The 6,683-nt window shown below is 40.0% G+C and overlaps 1 pseudogene; it reads right to left on the bottom strand.

The window, feature by feature from the left end:
• Positions 1-315: 315 nt before the first annotated feature.
• On the bottom strand, positions 316-796 carry LOC102952629 (annotated as a pseudogene).
• Between the last annotated feature and the right edge of the window lie 5,887 nt (positions 797-6,683).

Here is a 6,683-nt window from a genome sequence, read left to right on the forward strand (position 1 = left end):
AAGTACCTTTTTTCTACTTTGAAGTTTGCCATGAAAGATAAGTCAAAGTCATGATTTTGGAGTATCAAAACTAAAATCTACACTCTGGAAAAGTCCAACGGTTTTAAAAGGAAAGGTATGAGGCTATTTGAAAGAGGACTCCATAAACAACACAGGGTTTTTTTGGCTTCCATAATTCAAAGTTTCTTTTAATTGGGTCTCACAGATTAATGGAATTTTAGAGGTTACTTGAATAAAATTATTCCTGTCTCAATGAACCTTTTTTTTTAAATGGTGAAAAAAACGTGTATTTATATTTCACCAGCTGGACACAGTTTAGATGATCCGAATTTTGCTGGCAACATCCAATGCATCATAGTCAGGAGCCAGTCACACAACTGCCTTTTCTCCATCGGGCCTGATCAGGGTGTTGACCTTGGCCACGTCAATGTCATAGAGCTTCTTCATAGCCTGTCTGATCTGGTGCTTGTCGGCCTTGACATCCACAACGAACACAAGTGTGTCGTTGTCTTCTATTCTCTTCATGGCTGACTGGGTAGTCAGGGGGAACTTGGTGATGGCATAGTGGTCAAGCTGGTTTCTCCTAGGGCCCTTCTTTCAAGGATATTTGCTGCCTTCAGAGATGCAGTGTCTTAGGCCATTGGAATGTAGGTGATAGGAGGATCTTTCTTTTGTGACTGTGGCCACCTTTCAGCACCATTTTCTTGGCCTTCAAAGCCTTGGCTTTGGCTTTGGCAGGAGCAGCGTCTTCCTTCTTTGCCTCCTGCACCGTCTTTGTGAAAGGCCAAGGAACCATTTTTAATCACTTAAACTCCTAACACATTATTTGACAATAAAACAAAGACTCTATTGTTTTCCCAATTTGGGTAAAATCCAATACGTAGATTCATTCTGAAGTTATTCTAGGAAAATCCTTAAAAACTTTCACCTTTACAGGAGCCTTAGTGCTTCCGTCCCTCCTTACCAGACAGGGTCTCAATTCTATTGCAAGTTTTTAGAAGAAAACAGAAACAATTCTTCCTTTCCATAGAATAATAGCTACCACTTATCGAGTACTACATACGACACTGTGCTAAAGTGCTCTTCCTTTATTATAACATCTAACCATCTACAACAACTTTATGAAATAGGTACCATTATTATCAACATGCTGTGGATGAAGAATCTAAGACTCAGTGAGAGTAAGTAACTTAACCAACACCACACACTCTAGATGGGAAAGTAGTGATGTGAATCCAAATCTAATGTGGCCTGTTTTCTTTGCATTTCAATAACCTCTATATAATTCCAGAACCTTTCTATAAGTCTACTTTTCACATAGATAAGAAACAGAATTTATACACATTAAGAGGAATCATCATTCTTGTAGCTTCCCAACATACATCTTCCCCGGATAGGTAGCTACCTTGCCTAATATTTGAAAATATTACCAGGGTGCGTGGGTGGCTCAGTTGGTTAAGTGTATGCCTCTGGATTTCGGCTCAGGTCATGATCTCGCGGTTCCTGAGTTCAAGCCCCATGTCAAGCTGTGAGCTGGCAGTGCAGAGCCAACTTGGGATTCTCTCTGTCTGCCTTCCCTCCCCCGCTGCTTGTGCACACGCTCTCTCTCTCTCTCTCTCTCAAAATAAACTTTGAAAGAAAGAAAGAAAGAAAGAAAGAAAGAAGGAAAGAAAGAAAGAAAGGAAACGTTATCCTATGTGTTTGTGTCTCTTGATAATGCCTTACACCCTGTGGTTCTTTCTTCATTAAAATTAGACTTTGAGACCGAGAGTGATTTTTCTATGGAAGGGAGAATAAGAATGAATCCAACCAAAATAAAGACTCAAGTGTTTTTGCACTTTGAAGATGCTTCCATTTTTCAAATCCAAGAAAATGGTAGATATCCTCCTTTGATAATCTTAAATCATGTAATATATGGATAGATTCCTAGGACTTCCTTGCCAGTTAGATCTTAAGAAAAACCAACTGTATCAATTTTCAATATCATGTCCTCCACTAGTGGTGTGATGAAATTTGTGATGCTATCTGAAAAACAGAAGTAAATACTTATGAAGCTGGATCATGCAGGGTCAAACTGAATCCTACCACATTAATTTTCTTTAATGCTTATTTATTTTTGAGAGACAGAGAGAGAGAGAGAGACAGAGACAGAACGTGAGTGGGGGACGGGTAGAGAGAGAGGGAGACACAGAATCGGAAGCAGGCTCCAGACTCCGAGCTGTCAGCACAGAGCCAGACACGGGGCTCAAACTCACCAACCGTGAGATCACGACCTGAGCTGAAGTAGGACACTTATCCGATTGAGCCACCCAGGTGCCCGTGAATCCTACCAAATTAACAGCCACTGGAGGTTCTATGAAATATTCAAATCAGATGTAAATTATATTTATAGTGCATTGATTTTACTCATCTAATTAGCAAAAATGTTACCATCACATTGTGATTTAGCTATTAGTTTTCATTTTTTAGGAGATTTTGTAATTTAACGATAGAACTCTGAATGGAAATTGGTAATCTTGAGTTCCTTGTGTAATACAAGATATCAAGTAAATCACAGCCTCTCTGAGTTTCAACTATTTCTAATGAACGGTGTAAAATCTGGTGGGAGGAATGTCAATGCCTTTGAAATGCTCTGAAGGGAGCAGGTCATATAAAAATGTTTGCTTAGATCGGTATTATTCATGGCATTTCGACTTTGGTGTTTGTGCCTCTGTGATCCTTACTTTGGTATCCCATAAGACTTTTGAAAAATTCTGGATGATGCAGTGTAATGTAGGGTTTCAAGCTGTTATATTTTCGGGCACTTTCTGAGAATTATCACCAATTAACACCTCTTTTCAGGAAGAATGCTTCATTACTTCCCTAATCAGTTAAAATAACATCTCCATCTGAACAAAGTTCAAATAGGCACATATACCAATAGCTCTTCGCTTGGATCCGTCTTATTTATTTTTACTGGTGCTACTATAATCAACGTGTAGGAATGCTGGGTAAAGAAATCTGCCAGACAGCAACCTCACTGTTATTCACAAAGTGAGTCCTAGCTTACTTTATAAATCGTGCTTACAAAAATCTGCTATTGAGCATAGCATACTGTGGAATTACGCATAATGGGATTAACTACTTACTTGGATGGCTATTATAATTATTGCCCTCTTATACATTTCACTAGCTTCATCTACCAGTGTTTTATTTCTCATCATCGCTATGTATCCGACGTATACTAGACATAATTGGAGATCTGTGCTGTCACTGACCACTGCGGCAGAGAAAACGGTGCTGACAATTTTACAGCTGTTCTTCTATACCTTGTGCCAGAAGCAAGACATATCACTTCTTACAGCTCGTTGTCCAGAACTACTTGCCTGACCCTACCTAAATGAAAGGATGTTGCAAAGTATACTGTTTCAGAGGCCACAAAGGAAAGAGCTGGATATTGGCCTGATATCACAGGCACCTTTGACATATTACAACGTCAAAGAAATTTCTTCAACATTTATTCCACACACAACCAAAGTGTGGCCCATACTACCATTGAAACTGTGGATACTGCTAAATCTCACTTTCATTCATTCATTCATTCATTCATTCAACAAATACTTATTCAACTGTTACTATGTGCTAGGAATCGTGCCACCTCGACGGGGATACAGCAGTGAACAAAACACAGTCCTTACAGTCAACAATATTGCAACAATGTTGGTGACAATATGATAACTAGACTTACTGTGATGACTTTTGAAAATGTATATAAATATCAGATCACTACGTTGTACACCTGAAACTCACACAATATTGTACGTCAATCATTCCTCAGTTAAAAAGACACCGTCCTTATCCTCATGAAACTTAAAATGTGGGAACAGAGAAAATGAATAACCACTGCAGGGGCCTGCGAAAATTTTGACGCTAAAAGAATGGAAATCTTGTATTCAGATTTCAAAGTGCAAATTACAGAGGAAGCAATTTTAGACAGCTCCCGCTAGATAAATTCACGTTGCAATAAATCATGGAAGTGAAAGATGAGGTTTAAAAAAGAATAAATAACCTCTGGCTTATAATGGTACCCGCGAGCCAATAAACTGGAAACAGACCACACAAAACGTAATACAAGCAACAAAAATACAGACGGGTGGTGGCCCAAGGGGAGGGGGTGGGAGAGGCGGCTGAAATAGGTGAATGGATTAAGAGGTGCAAACTTCCACGTGCAGAATGCCCAAGTCATGGGTATGAGAGGCGCAGCACTGGGAACACAGTCAACAACACTGTAATGGCACTGTGTGGAGACAGTGACTACGCTAATCGTGGTAAATACAGCTTGTCGAATCGCCACCCTGTGCACCTGAAACGAACACAGGATTGTATGCCAACTATACTCCAATAATAAACAAACAAATAAATAAATAAAACGGAAGTGTGTTCAAAAAAGGGCACCTGCCTAACAGACTTGAGGCACTCTCTTAACTCTCTCCTTACTCAGAGGCATATGAGAAGGCTTTTAAAATATATAAAAATTGGGGCGCCTCGGTGAGTGTATCAGTCGGTTCATTGCCCACCTCTCGATTTTGGCGCAGGTCACGATCTCCCCATTCATGAGTTCGAGCCCCATGTCAGGCTGGGAGCTGGCAGTGTGGAGCTTCTTGTAGTTCTCTCTCTCTCCCCCTCTCTCTGCCCCTCCCTCACTTGCACTGGCTCTTTTAAAAAATAAATGGGGGGGGGGCACCTGGGTGGCTCAGTCGGTTGAGCGGCCGACTTCGGCTCAGGTCACGATCTCGCGGTCCATGGGTTCGAGCCCCGCGTCGGGCTCTGTGTTGACAGCTCGGAGCCTGGAGCCTGTTTCGGATTCTGTGTCTCCCTCTCTCTGACCCTCCCCCGTTCATGCTCTGTCTCTCTCTGTCTCAAAAATAAATAAACGTTAAAAAAAATTAAAATAAATAAATAAATAAATAAATAGGGGCACCTGGATGGCTCAGTTGGTTAAGCATCCAATTTTGGCTCAGGTCACGATCTCACAGTTCAGAGTTTGAGCCCCACGTTGGGCTCTGTGCTGACAGCTTGAGGCTGGAGCCTGCTTCTGATTCTGTGTCTCCCTCTCTCTCGGCCCCTCCCCTGCTCATGCTGCCTGTCAAAACGTAAATAAACATTAACATTTTTTTTAAAAAACTTACTAAAAATTTTAAAATATACTTTAAAAAAATAAGGAAATGAGTACTCCTACAATAAATAAATAACTACATAAAATGTATAAAAATTAAAAACAACACTTAAAACCTAAGAATAATGGGCAAAGAATGATCACATTTATAGGCCTTTTCACCAAGTATAAGGCAGACGGACTCATACTTAAAAACAATAAAAACTACCCAAGTTTGACCTCATGAAATGTTTTACCTGCTTAAATGTGCTTAGTAAAAGACAGAAAGAGTCTTCTGTACTCCATCAATGACCGACTTTGGTCAGAATCACAGGGTTTGTACACCAACACGTTGTGCCACAATCACTTTAAGACACAGAAAAATTTTCTGAGATAATAAAGAACAGAATGAACCAATCATGCAAATATAGCATTCAAACACAGGCTTGAGACACTCAAGTCTGCAGAAGAAAAAGGCAGGGCAAAAAATGATAGAGAAGCTAACAGAGCAGAGGACAGAGATATATTATACAGATTCTCTATTTTAATTTACAAAAGGGCCAAGTGAGGAGCGCTTGGGTGGCTCAGTTGGTTAAGCATCCGACTTCAGCTCAGGTCGTGATCTTGTGGTTCGTGAGTTTGAGCCCCGCCTCGGACTCTGTGCTGACAACTCTTCAGAACCTGGAGCCTGCCTCAGATTCTGTGTCTCCCTCTGTCTCTGCCTCTCCCCTGCTCACGCTCTGTTTCTCTCTCTCTCCCAAAAATAAACATTAAACATTTTAAAAAGGGGGGGCAAGTGAAATAAGAAAGAAGGAATAAACAAACAGTAAATAAAATAAACACAACCCAAGGAGAAAACTTTCTAAAGGCACAAAAATAGGGAACAACAACAACAAACATCAAAAGCCGAGAACAGAGATGGAAATATTTCATCAAGTTTCAGGAAAAAATCAGTGTAAAAATGTCTACACCTAAACAAATCTTGACATGAAGTTGAAATTGAAATGCTTGGGGGGGGGGAAATAGGCTGTCCCCAGTTGGACATAAATTAAGCTAGCCTCAAACTCCACCTCAACAATATTAAATGACAGAAGCAGCTAGAGATGATATTTCTATACAGTGTGAAGATAAAAACTTCGTGGTCCAAGAATTAAATATACAAGCTGTATTCCATTACTGAGGGAAAAAGACCATTATGTTCAGATACAGAAGTGCCCAGAAATCATGCTCCTCATATACACAGCGGAGAAAAGAAACAGAAACAAAAAGTCAAGGATATGCTATACCAGACACACAGGTGAAACAAAATTAAGACCTCAAATACTGGAAAATTAGGGTCCCGAAAATCAGTAAGTAAGGGGAGAAATCTAGATCGATGGTAATTTTTATCTTAGGTATGAGACTATAAATGAACACAAATTTAAATTACAGTAATGTTACTACCTGAAAATTTTAAATCGCATATCTGCATAGTGCCTGATTTGAAGACAAAATTGTAACAGCCACTGTATCCTCTTTAAAACATAATCACAGTGATGATGGAAAGGTC

This window comes from Panthera tigris, chromosome X (genome assembly GCF_018350195.1).
Source record: "Panthera tigris isolate Pti1 chromosome X, P.tigris_Pti1_mat1.1, whole genome shotgun sequence".
NCBI lineage: Eukaryota > Metazoa > Chordata > Mammalia > Carnivora > Felidae > Panthera > Panthera tigris.